The 13,268-nt window shown below is 40.9% G+C and overlaps 1 protein-coding gene across 1 annotated transcript in view; it reads left to right on the forward strand.

Annotated features, from left to right (window-relative positions):
* ME1 (malic enzyme 1, NADP(+)-dependent, cytosolic) overlaps positions 1-13,268 on the forward strand; it is a 145,521-nt gene that overhangs the window by 115,695 nt on the left and 16,558 nt on the right. The window lies entirely within an intron of this gene.

Raw genomic sequence — 13,268 nt, forward strand, 5'->3', positions numbered from 1 at the left:
CGACTATTATTTGTTAGCACAATCTTGCACAAAGATGTATAGATACAGTATTAGGATAGCATTCAAGGATCTTTAAAAGGAACAAAAATATTTTTGAAGAGAATATTTTCCTGGTGTTGCAAGCATGTCATCCTTCTGCAAGAACTGAGATATATTGCATCAAATAGCTTCTATGCACGGTGATATAGCTCATGTTGCAGACGTTGTGGTCTGCAGTGCTATCAACACTGGTCAGAATTTGAAGCTGCTGAGAGACTTCATCAGTCACCCTTACCTCATTCCTTCCATGTGCCAAAATAAAGTAACATATTAATTCCATGTGCCAGAATAAAGAAACTGGTATGTTTTAAAAGGTGGTTATGTATTTAATAGTTTGTGAGCTACTTAAAAGAAATGGATGAGAGGCCAGTTGGCTTTGCTTTTTCAACTTGCCTGTTGGTTAGCAGTGTTTATGGTCATCTTTGTTGGTACTGCACTCTTGAGCAGTGTTCTTTAGCTGTCTAATATTTAGGATCTTTTGTAGTTCACATACCTTTGCATCAGGAGCATGCATTCTGCAGTCAGTATCTGTGTTGGTTTATTGAACAGCATCGCAGCACCTTTCACTCATACTGTTAAAGGGAAAATAGTAGGATCATAGACATTGAGATGGGAGAGCATTACTAAGGTCATCTTGGTCATCCCTTGCCAGAAAGCACAAAAGTAGCCTGATCAGGTACAGAAGAATGCTGGTATTTGCTACTATCTAAGACACAGATTTTTTTTCTGGTGTTTTTTTGTTTGTTTGTTTTAATGAGCGTTTTTAATCCTTTTGGTTTTCATCTAATAATCTTAAAGTGCTTTTGCATCCAAACATAGATGACTGAAGGCCTGTGTATCTTCTGTGGCTGTTGAAACCTAGAGGTTGCCTAAGAAGAATGGTGTGTTGCACAATTTCTTCCACCATAGAGACTGGGATTATCAAATAATACAATTGGACTAAAATCACCTCCTGGTGGTTGTTAAGGAAACAAACTGACAGGGGCAGAAGTATAGGAACTTTATGACCCTAAAGCACTAAAACAGGTCTTGGCTGTGTGTCCATCCAGCCAAGGTGGTTAACCAGCCTTTCTTCTCTCCTGCTCGTTTCCTCTTCCTGCTTCTTTTACACCTCTCGCTGCTAATTTGCTAGTCAGGCGAGAAGCTGGGTTGTTGCTTTTGGTACGCAGCAACTAATTCCTTTCACAGTTTCTAAATTTTTAGTGACTCAGTGACTGTATTCTTTCCTCACCACCTTCTAGCTTCAGTGCTCTCAAGTGGGGCCAAAACCAATCAGCGTCTCACACAGCCTCTAAGTTCCTTTCCTCTGCTTATTCGTCTTGGTGGGGCTTTAATTTGGGTTTTGTCCAAAAAGCAGTCCACTGAATTTCATGTTCTGCCTGGAGTATATTTGCAAACTGTTCAGGATAGCCAGACATAACAGCTGTCTGAGATCGATTAGGGCTGAATTTTTGGCCAGATGTTGATGCAACCAGCGGGAGCAGACACTGCGGATTTTGGATCATTGCTGGTGTTCCTGGAAGACCTGGGAGCACCAGTCTCCCTGTCTGGCTGTCCTGGGGGGGCTTGAGAACGGGTGGGTGCTTACTGCTGCAGTGTGTTTGAGCGCAGAGTCCGCTGGACCTAGAAGCTGGAGATACTTCAGTGTGAGGCCTGAGCTGGGCATAAGGAAACCTGTCTTTGGTCTAGGGCTCTGCAAGTCCTCTCTTGGCTTTCTTCTACAGCTAAATGTTCCTCCTAAAAAGTAAAAACAATAAAAAAATCCACCCACCCCCCCCGCCTCCAAAAAAAGAAGAAAGAAAATACAATGTAAGCCTCTTGAAGCTTGTGATTTAACTGCTGGGAAGTCATATATACAGCAAGTAAATAATTAAGCTATTCCTCGTTCCTTTTTCTGGCCTGAGAGAGAATGCTGTACTTTAGGTCCGCTTAGAAAATTGTTTTGGCTTTAGCTGATTGCAGAAAAGTGCTGCAAGACTTGAAGGACTTTCCAAACTCTTAGAAAGGAGATAAGAGAAGTAAAATGAGGAAGATTTGTGAGAAAACTGTACAATGGAAAGGACTCTATTGTTAGAAACCTTTTCATTATTACAAAGATAAGATTTGCCAAGCCACAGCATAGATCACCAGTTAACCAACTTTTGCACACTAAGGAAATCTATCAATGGAAACCTGTTCAACAAAAGTCCCTTAAAATTTGCCCTATCAAAAACTGCCTGATCAAAAGCATTTTACTTGAAGCAGGGAGACCTTTTCAGTCCTAGAAATATTCTGATATGTTGCTTTAGCAGTATGAGAAATAACAGACTCTTTGAAGACTCAGCGATTACTTTGTCCAACTAAACTAATTTTTACATCATTTTTTATTCTATGCTGTCCTTTGATCATTGATTTTGCAATGCATGATTATAGATTTAAACATTGTTTCTCCTTTCATCTACTTTCTGTAGTATTTCAACCAGTGCAAACCAAAGAAAAATAACCTTGGAACTTTTGTTGACCTGATGGCAGTTTCCACCTTTTTCTTCTTCCCCCACCCCCAAAAGCTGCCACGAAGTCACTTATCAGGCTTTTGTAGCTGACTTTTCCTTTGTGGCTTTTTAATTGTTCAAGTACAGCTGTGTTTTCATTTTCCTGTTAATATTTTTTTCTTTTCCCTTGGGAACCATCTTTTTTCATTAAACCAAGTTTGATGACCAACCTTTCTGCTATGTTGTGGTGAAAGAGCTGGTGATGAAGGCTATATTTGTTATACCGCCTACAGTTGTGTTCTCTACTTCATTCTAGTGACCTTATAATGTTGTTCATATTGTTTTGGGGTTGTTGAGGTGTTTTTTAATCTGTTCAGTATGCTTTCACTTTTCAAAACTATTTTTTCTCCAAAGGTGGATCAGGAAGGTTTGCAGATCATAATATCATTGAAATTTTGCCACTTGAACTACATGACTTTACTCTTTGAAGCAGATATCACTCTTCTTGAAATGCGTGTCTTAAGTATCCCAGTGCATTCAGATAGACACTTCAATGTTTAATTGAAAGACACTTTTAAAGTTGCTTTTGCACTCTTGTGTACTTTGAGATTATGCATAAGCAGTTGAGACTCATCTTTAATTCTGAATTTCTGAATTCTGTCCTATTGTCACATTCTGTCTGATTAATGAATAGATATTTACCTATATGAACACACTGATGGGTAATGTCTCCTACATTCCTTTTCTTTCCCATATTCTCAGTGTTCCCATTTTTTTTCTGTTTATCACACAAATATACATAAATGTGTGATGTGTGGTGAACACATTTTGTGTCTTCTTTAAAGCTGCCATAGTGCCATGCTTAGGTATATTAGTGGCGAAATATTCACCCATGAACTTCAAAGTAAATTCTTTTGTGTCAAGTAGCTGAGAAGAGGCAGAAAGTGATAAACAGTGTTGGGATGTTCATGAGGTTCACCATTGTCTGAGCATTTTAGTAATGTGCTGCAAATGCTTCTTTTTTCTTTCCTTTTTTCTTTAAGGCAATACCAAGAACAGGGTAGGGTGATAGGCAAGATGGTTCTTGGAACTTCCTAGGAATGTAATGCAAATATAAGGCATTTTTAATATTTAAAGGGGCTCAGTAGAAACCCCCCGCCCTCTGCCAAGAATGGATGCTCCTCCACTGAGGATGGATGACAGGCTGATGGGAGTGTTGCTGGGCTGCCAAACATGCTTCTCTTGCGGTGAAGTTTATCTGTAATTTGCAAGACAGGATTAGATTTTTTTATGCCACATAATCTCCAGTGCACAAATGACGTTCCCTCACTAGGGATGAATATCATCCTTAATTCTAAAGAGTATGTCAAAATGGAGCAATGTTGCTTTTGACAGTTTTGTACTCTATGCTTTCTAGTTCAGCACAGTAATACTTGTGTCTGATTGAGCGCTTTGTATTTTAAATGTCCATTAGATGTGTGGTCTTAACTCCTGTAAGACTTCAGATCATCTCAGTGAAGCCCAAACGGAATGGCAAGAACATCAGCTGAGGTTCGATAGTTGAAGGCCTCAGAATATCAATCTTTGTAAGAGGAGGACTGATGTAGACCCCAAAAGTTTACCAATTTATGTGGTCCTAAATAATTAGAATGGAGATACCCAGGTAATCCTGTAGATAATCCTCTAAAATGTTTTCGTTTTCCCTCCTCCTTCCCCCCATTTGAATATCTCTGGCAATCTTGTTTGGAAAAGGTCCTCACAACCAATTAACTGGCAGTGGATATGACCCTGATTAAAGTTCATGGTTTGGTCAAAGCTGGATACATGCATAGTTCAATCTTTGCTTAGAGAATGATGGAAGAGAAAGGAGGACATTTGGGACTGATAGCAGAATTTCAGTGCCATATAGGTGTGGTCGCTCCTATTACAGTCAGCAGAGCTTGTATAATACATGAAAGAGCCTTTAGCGCTCACAATCAAGTATCTTAATATTGAACTGAATCCCATCCTGACTGAATTTTCTTATCTTTTAGCAATAATCACTTTAAAAAAAAAAAAGGATTTCATTCTAGATACTAATTTGATGATGGTTTTAATGTTAACTTGTATATACCACTTAATATTATGTCTGCCTCTTCTGCTAACTTTTAATTATTTCTAGCTTTCTTTTTCTCAACAGTCAGTTATTCTCTTTACTTTTGTCCTTGATCAGTTCATTTATGGCTAACTGCAACTGGCTCTGACTTTTTGAGCCAAAAACCTGCTTTGAGTCTTAGCAAAGATGCAATGTCTTGGGTGTCTCTGAGGTGCCACAATCACTTAAAGCAGTTTCTGCCTTATTTTACTGATGTACTAGCCCAATGAAGCAATCTTTGTTTGCTTTGTCAGTTATTCTGATGTCTGGGGAATCAATCTGTGCGGTTTCATCTTGCGTTTATCTTGTTCTATATGAAGTGTAAGTTTTGCAGAAAGGAAACACATTAATTTGTCTTTGAATGCTCGTGGCATTACTCACACTCGGCCAGTAATATGTGAAAACAAGTGAGGACAAGGCAAAAGGATGATTGGTGGGGTGTGCTCAAGAAATACCCACATTGTTTTCTCTAAAAGAGACACCACCAAAAATTCAGGTGTTAAATTTGTTAGCATGTAACTGTTTCCTCTTTGACACTGCGTACATTAGATGTATTGATGAAATGGTGACCTAATTTGGGTGGTTTATGATTTCTTTTGCTCACACTTTGTTATTGAAATGAATGATTGTTTTGCTCCATTTTGTTTCTGTTCTTCTGTGCGTTCCTGACTTGCTCTGCTTCTCAGATCTTATAGTCTTGAAATAATTGTCTTTATAAATTTTGTCCTGCCTGTTAACTATGTGTGCTTATTTACATGGAAAGGGTATTTTATAAATTTTACAGGACATGGAAAGGGTATTTTATAAATTTTACAGGACTTAAATAAACAGCCCTAATCTTCTAACAATGTATTTTAAAGTCAATACCAGAATTACATTTCATATCTAAATGTTATGTTTTACTGCCAACCATTATGACATTATCTCTTCAAAATGTTGTGTTTTTTCACACAGTTGGCAACAAACTGTTTATTAATTCTTGTCAACTGGGGTTAAACCACGACAGTATTTTAAAGTCAATACCAGAATTACATTTCATATCTAAATGTTATGTTTTACTGCCAACCATTATGACATTATCTCTTCAAAATGTTGTGTTTTTTCACACAGTTGGCAACAAACTGTTTATTAATTCTGTGTCCAAATTGCCTTGTCTGGTTTTAATCTGCTCTCTTCACCTTTAGGTGTTAGGTGATGGGCCTGACCAGGAGGCATAGTCACTTCATAATTAGGGCCTCGGTATGGGGATTTGTGAGGGCTTGTATGTCTCTGCTTTTTGGTTCCTAAATGAGGTAGCACAGGAGTGCCTGTCACCTGCAGGCCCTTGGGCTTCAGTAACACCTGACCAGTGAGTCCATATCCATACCTCCACCTTTTTTTTTGGCATTTTGCAACTCCTCATAACCGATACTCTCCTGGAGTTCTGGCTAGGGAGAATGGCCTGTCCTGTCCCCTCCTAGCATGCTCTCTGTGCCTCTCCTGTCCCTTCCCTTTCATGCTTCTGGGGGACTCCATGGTGAGGTCTCTCAGCTCCCAGCACTGTCTACAGTCCCTGCCTAGAGCCCTCCAGATGGTTCATCAACAGCCTTTAGACCATGGATTTACTTGTGATGAAAGAGATACGAGGCCATGTAGAGATCATCTCCCAACAGGGAGATGTTTCACCACCTTCTCCCATGACTCTTAACCACATCATTTTTTTTCCTCTTCTTCCTTGATGCTTTAACAACTGCTTTTTTTTGTTTTCCTCTTAACTCTGCAATAGGGAACTCACAGGAAACATGCAACTAAAACCAAAACATTTTGCAGTTAGAAATAGTCAACTTACTAATGGACTGCTTTGCTTTTTGGTCTACAGTTCTCATGTCTTTTGTGGTTCTCATGTCTTCAGTATTTAAGAACCTCAGATGAATGTATTAATTTATCTGTGTACTGATCTCTGTTCTCTTGTTTAAATAAGCCGCAGTTGACACAGTCAAATGGAGGCAAGTGTTTATATAAATAGATTTGTGCCTCCCTGGTTGTGAGACGGGACAAGTGCCAGCACCGCTTCTAATGTGGGACAGTGCAGTCATCAGGGTACTCTCGCTTATTCTCAGCTGCCTCCCAGCTGACGGAAAGAGCAAATCTTGGAGAGCTTCCAGCCCTGCCTCTCTTGCCTCGCTGACATTAAGCTGCTCTGCTCTTCAGCCCCAGTTCATGGGGCAGCCCTGGCAGGACCAGCTCAAACAGGCCATGGCATTAGGCTTCGCATTGGTGGTATTTGTAAGATTTGCCTCCTGTTTTGTAATATCCCATATAGATGTCTGCTGTGCAGTCTGGTCTCCTGTTTTTACAGCTGTTTTCGATGAATTTTCTCAGGGTTTTATTGATGGGTCATTTTTGTTTGTTATCTGAGCCTCAATTTGGTTCTATAATATGCTGATATGAGTAACTTTCTGTGGAAACTATGATGTACATTTGCTGGAAGCCTGATCCCAGTATCTCCTTTGCTTCTTGTGCTGTTGATCAGCCAGTAAAACTAAAAACTTAAGAACCCTCCCTAAAACTAAGATCTGTTTTCAGTTCAAATCCAAAATACAAGCAGTTTTTCATAAAACTATTAACTACTGAGTCCTGTGTGGTGGGTTGACCCTGCCTGGATGCCAGGTGCCCACCAAAGCTGCTCTATCACTCCCTTCTTCAGCTGGACAGGGGAGAGAAAATATAATGAAAGGTTCATGGGTCGAGACAAGGACAGGGAGATCACTCAGCAATTACCATCATGGTAATTGGGTAATTGTGGGGGGAAAAAAAAATTTATTTATTACCAATCAAATCAGAGTAGGATAATGAGAAATAAAAACTAAATCTTAAAAACACCTTCCCCCCATCCCTCCCTTCTTCCTGGGCTTAACTTTACTCCTGAGTTCTCTAACTCCTTCCCCGCAGCGGTGCAGGGGGATGGGGAATGGGGGTTGTGGTCAGTTCATCACACGTTGTCTCTGCTGCTCCTTCCAGGAGGAGGAGGAGAGACTCCAGAGGAGTCCAGGGGGGAGGACTCCTCACACTCTTCCTCTGCTCCATGGGAACCCTCCCGTGGGAGGCAGTTCTCCATGAACTTCTCCAACATGAGTCCTTCCCATGGGCTGCAGTTCTTCACAAACTGCTCCAGCGTGGGTCCCTTCCATGGAGTGCAGTCCTTCAGGAACAGACTGCTCCAGTGTGGGTCCCTGACAGGGTCACAAGTCCTGCCAGCAAACCTGCTCCAGTGTGGGCTCCTCTCTCTCTACGGGCCCACAGGTCCTGCCAGGAGCCTGCTCCAGCACGGGCTTCCCACAGGGTCACAGCCTCCTTCAGGCATCCGCCTGCTCTGTCGTGGGGTCCTCCATGGGCTGCAGGTGGATATCTGCTCCCCTGTGGACCTCCATGGGCTGCAGGGGGACAGCCTGCCTCACCACAGTCTTCACCACGGGCTGCAGGGGAATCTCCGCTCCAGTGCCTGGAGCATCTCCGCCCCATCCTTCTTCACCAACCTTGGTGTCTGCATAGTTGTTTCTCTCACATATTCTCACTCCTTTCTTCTGCTGCAGTTGCACAGGTTTTTTTTCCCCCTTCTTAAATATGTTATGCCAGAGGCGCTAGCACCATTGCTGATGGGCTTGGCCTTGGCCAGCAGTGGGTCGGTCTTGGTCTAGCAGCTTCTCACAGAAGCCACCCCTGTAGCCCCCCCCGCTACCAAAACCTTGCCATGCAAACCCAATACATCCTGTTACTTCCTTCTGCTCCTTGAATTAAAAGGTCCTGGTGTCCAAGTGACTATGTTTTACTATTTGTAATAATATATAATATCAATGACTCTCATCCATTAGGGAGTATAGACATTTTAGGATTTCCAAGATCTTCATACATAATGTCACTATCAGAGAATGCTGCTATTGTTTCTTTATCTCTGTACTTCATCTGCTGACTTAACACAGTCTACATTGTAACTCATTTGCTAATAAAGAATTCAGCTCATATTACTTTCCATCTGAGATACCACAGTGACTTCTAATATAGCAACATATCTGTTTTCAGGTTGCTTTGTTCTCTTTTGTTCAAATCCAAAATATCCCATAGGTTTCTTGGTACAAAATGATACTGTGATAGAGGCAATACTTTTCCCCTCCAAAGTAATTTCTGACATTTTCGCTGAGTCTTTGGACTTAAGGTTTATTAATGTTTTTGAGTGTTTTTAATATTCTTCACCTTCAGCATTCTATGAAGGTGTATCGTATAGTTTATTCAGGCAGCCTGAGTATGTATTAAAGATGCTATGGTTGTCTTCCTGGTACATTAGTATGTAGTTTTGGTTGGGTTTTTTTATTCAAGCAAACTTATTATAATGCCCCTAGCAAATTACTTATTCTATGAAAGATAAGGAAATAATACAAGAATACATAGCACTGCAAAAAGTTATATAATGAAATGTTGGTGCTTTTTTTTTTTATTTCTTTCTTGGGATGCTGAATACATCTGGGAAGTTAAAGCAAGAGGGATATATAGCCTCTTTTTCTAAGTTTACCTTCCTCCTTCTATTGAAAGAGTTTGTGAGTTTGTATCTTCCCCTCGGAATAGCTGCACAGGTATCACGCCAAGTCTGTTAGTTCATCTGTGGATTTCAGTGTGAAAGACTTTCTTTTTGGATTTAGGGAGCATCACTTGATGCAGGAAAGATGCTTGTTATACATCATAGCAAACATGTTACAACTTAAGACAGCTGTTGTCTGGCCTAGATGAGTCTTCATACTGCTGTTTGAACAACGGTGCAATAACATCCTTTGGCAGGAACCCCCGGAAAAATTCCTCCCCTGTGTGGCAAGCATTGAAGTCCTTCAGTGAAACAGTGAGACTGTATTGAGGCTTGGCATACTGAAAGGGGCACGTCTTTAGATTGCTGATTGTTCTAAGCCCTTTTCATTGAACTAATGAATTTTTAATAATGCTAAAAGAGCAAGACAGTGGGCTTAGAAGACAAACGCGAATGTGACTGAAGATAATGTTTCTTCTTAAAAGACTCAGAGCTTCATACACAGAACCCCAGAGCTCATTCGAATTCTTTCTTAGTATGGAGTATTTTAAATTTGTCCTTTTTCTGTTACAAGAAGGGAAATATCAGTGAGCTGTGTGCCATGTTAGTATCTTAGGATTATGGAGACGCAAGCAGACCAGAGCAGTTTCTGATGTACGCTGCCTTGTGTTGATCCTCTACAGCTCATTTCCTAGCAGCAGATAGCCAGAGTACAAAAGCTAGCTAAGCCAGGGCTGGAAATGGAAATGTCCGAAGACGGGCTCTCCGCTTCTAGAAGATCTTTTAGTCAGAGCAGCTCTGCACTGACAGGTCCATCCGCTTTGCATCTCTCCAGTGTCCGGAGGGAGACAAGACAGAAAACCACACAAATCCAGAACTGAGACTTCTGCATTTTGGCTCCATCCTTTTCTCTCTGCTGACTGACAAAAACTCTGTCATTTCTTATTCCGACTATAGGCATTCAGGGGCGGATGTCTGGAAGCTTGTACTAAATGGACTGGCAACCCCTTAGTTTGAGGTTAAGCATGCACAAAACTGAATTGTTTCTTCCTTCCTGCAAGTCATTGCTTGCCCTGTTGGCAGGGCACGGAGGAAAGCTAGCCGTGCCCTTGCTGCCGCCTCTCTACTTTGTGGAGAGCAGAACTTAAGAATTTGCCAATCTGGGGAGAAAAAATGCTATCTAAAACACTCTCCTCTAAATTATTGGAGTTTTGTAACCAAATTAACTGGCTGGTCTTGAAATCTCAGACACAGGTTTTAGGGAGGTGTTATGTAGTTTCTTTAGGATCACTGAATTAACAATTAAAATACATTTCTGACAATCTATTTAAAAACATATATTTTAAAAAAAACCCTAACTGTAGAATTCCTTTTATAAGCATTTTCCAAGCAAAAATCTCTATGTACATAGCTGTTGTTATTTTTGCTAAGCCACAGAATTTAATATTTCATTCTTAGTTAAGATACTAGAAAAATATTTACTTGGAGACATGATTCATTCTGACTAACGGGATCAAGCTAATTCAGACCAAAGCTGAATAAAGAAATAAATTTAAAATTGTTTTGGTTTTTGTTTGTTTGTTTTAGAATGGTGGAATGCCCTGTGTGAAATTAAGGGCAGACAGAAATTAAGGTAGGGCAGAAGTGAATCTGACCTAAGCTGACCCATCTGGTTAGCACTAGTCTCACTAGCCAGTGGCCCGGAAAGGGTTGCAGTGGATCACATCCAGCTTACTGTTTGAGTACTCCTTTGAAACTAATTAAATGAGAGATGATCATCGATGTGAGTAGGAAATGGGGCTTTGAATCCTTGGTGTTGCATCAATAAGTGTTTAAACAGCTCTGCCATTATCTCAATTTTAAAATGTTGCAGTACGTCCTCAAAAGCCAATCAAGTGTAAAACTGTATAAAAAAGTAACTGTTTCATGCAGGATTTTGGTTATTGGTTTTGATTAAAAATGAAAATGAAAGAATATAAACATTTTTCTACACTAAGATGTCAGCCTGGCCTCTTAGCTGTTATGCACTGTGCAAAAAAACGAGAGTTCACCTTTCCCAAGAGATCTGCCCAGATCTGCAGGTCCTGGAGGTGCTCAGAGCTACCAGCCTGCCACAGCCTGAAGAATGAGCTGATCATAGCTCTTAGAGGTGATTTCTTTTTTCTTGGTAGCCCAGGGCAGCCTCCTGGAGGCTGGATTTTAAGACCAGATTGAAAACTGGCTTCCTCAATAGCAGCCTGATAAGCTATTAAGGAACCAACTGAAGAAGCAGCGTGGGACTGGATGGTCGCCCATGGCACCCGTTCCCAGCTCCCCAGGAAACCTGCCTCCAAGTTGGGCTCCACAGAGCATTTCGATTTCAACCAACCAGCCGATTAGAATGAAAAGTGGCTTTTATTATAGTATTTTGAGTTATTCCTAGCAACAAGCTTGGCCTGGAAGTCATAAATGCATTTTTTTCTTTGGTGACTAAAAAGAAAACTTTGTATTTTTCCTCTGAAAATGTTAAGGAAAGTGCATCTCATTGCTTTAAAGTGAGATGCATCCAAACCGTGTGTGTAAACTGTGGGGACATCTGCTGGGGTGCTGGGAAATGGCAGACTTCAAAATTTGTATTGACAGTGGAATGATTCGAGCGTGAATGTGCCAGAAATTGTTAATATTGCGGCATTCTCTCGAGGCTGAGAATTTCACATTTTTACCCACAACGGAAACCAGGTGCCCGTATCACAGTATTTCTGTGCTAATCGCTCTAGGAGAACACTTAAGACCCGTATAAGCACATCCAGACATAACCCTCTTAATTTAAAAACTCTGTATTTTGGTCACGTAAAAAAATCTGCAGAAGAGGAGAAATCTCTGGACGTTTCTTGTAATCACGGGTGAGCCAAGAGAAGCTGGCGTCCTGTGAGGCAGACCAGCTCAGTCAGCCCCGACCACATAACAGCCTTCCGCGGCTTTCTGTGGTACCCTCAGGATGGAAACACTGTTCTTGCAGCTGGAAATGAAAAATGGCCTTCCCTCCTGTCTAACAGCTCTTGCGGTGGCCATCTGAGGGCCAGCAGAGGAGCTTCGGTGATGGGACTGGCACAGCCACACATTGCCACACGGCAGAATCGTGGTCTGAAACGTAGCATCGGATTTCTCGTTTCTGTTAAAATTAAGCAAAAATGCCATTAAAAAACTAATCCCGGCTTGAATCCGATAGTATACGTAACCCTAAATTGAGCCAAGATTGTCAAATTCATAGACTTTGGTGGAATCCTGGAATGAATTCTGTTCCAATACTTCAGTATAGTCTTAATTAACTTGCTAAGATTAAGGAAATTTTCATCTTACCAGTTGGAGAAGATGTGGCTGGAGAGATGATACATATCTGTTCTGGCTATTTGGTCAAAATTACATTTAGCGTTCCATTTTCCTCGTGTACTTCCCTATATATCTGTATAATCTGCTTCTGCTGTCTGAAATTGTACGATGTTTTGAGGGGCTGGCACCGTCTTCTAGATTTGTGTTTGAAAAGTGCCTTTGCAGTGATGTTTTCTGCAGGCAGGAGAATAAAACGAGGGGTGGAGGTGTACGCATTTGAAACTCTTCTGCTGAAATTTTCAGGTGCCTGTGTACAGACAGAGGTCCACGTATTTAGACAACTAATACAATTTTCACAAATTCTGGCCCCTTCTTGCCCCGCACTCCACATTACTTACACTGAGCTCAAATCGTGTTTGCAGCCCAGTCAATGTCAATGATACTCTATAGCCCTTTTTCCTGCATCTGTTGTATTCCATTTGTAAACCTTGTGGGGCATCAATGGGTGGAAATTGCCGGTGTAGATTAGGGTGAAAGTTGTTTCACAGCTGAGTCAATTTTGTTAATGCAAAAACGGTGTACCAGATGTCTGATTAGAATGATTTGTATTCCATCCTTAAGAATAAATGACTTAAATATGAAAAATGTGAGGCAAAATGTAGGCTCCCTTATAGTCTACATACTCACCCCATATAGTCTCTATACTTTTAGACAAGGGCAAAGCTGAAAAAGCTACGAGACACTATTTTTGTTTTGCTAAGTT

This window comes from Pygoscelis adeliae, unplaced genomic scaffold (assembly GCF_000699105.1).
Source record: "Pygoscelis adeliae isolate BGI_AS28 unplaced genomic scaffold, ASM69910v1 Scaffold57, whole genome shotgun sequence".
In the NCBI taxonomy this organism is placed as follows: domain Eukaryota; kingdom Metazoa; phylum Chordata; class Aves; order Sphenisciformes; family Spheniscidae; genus Pygoscelis; species Pygoscelis adeliae.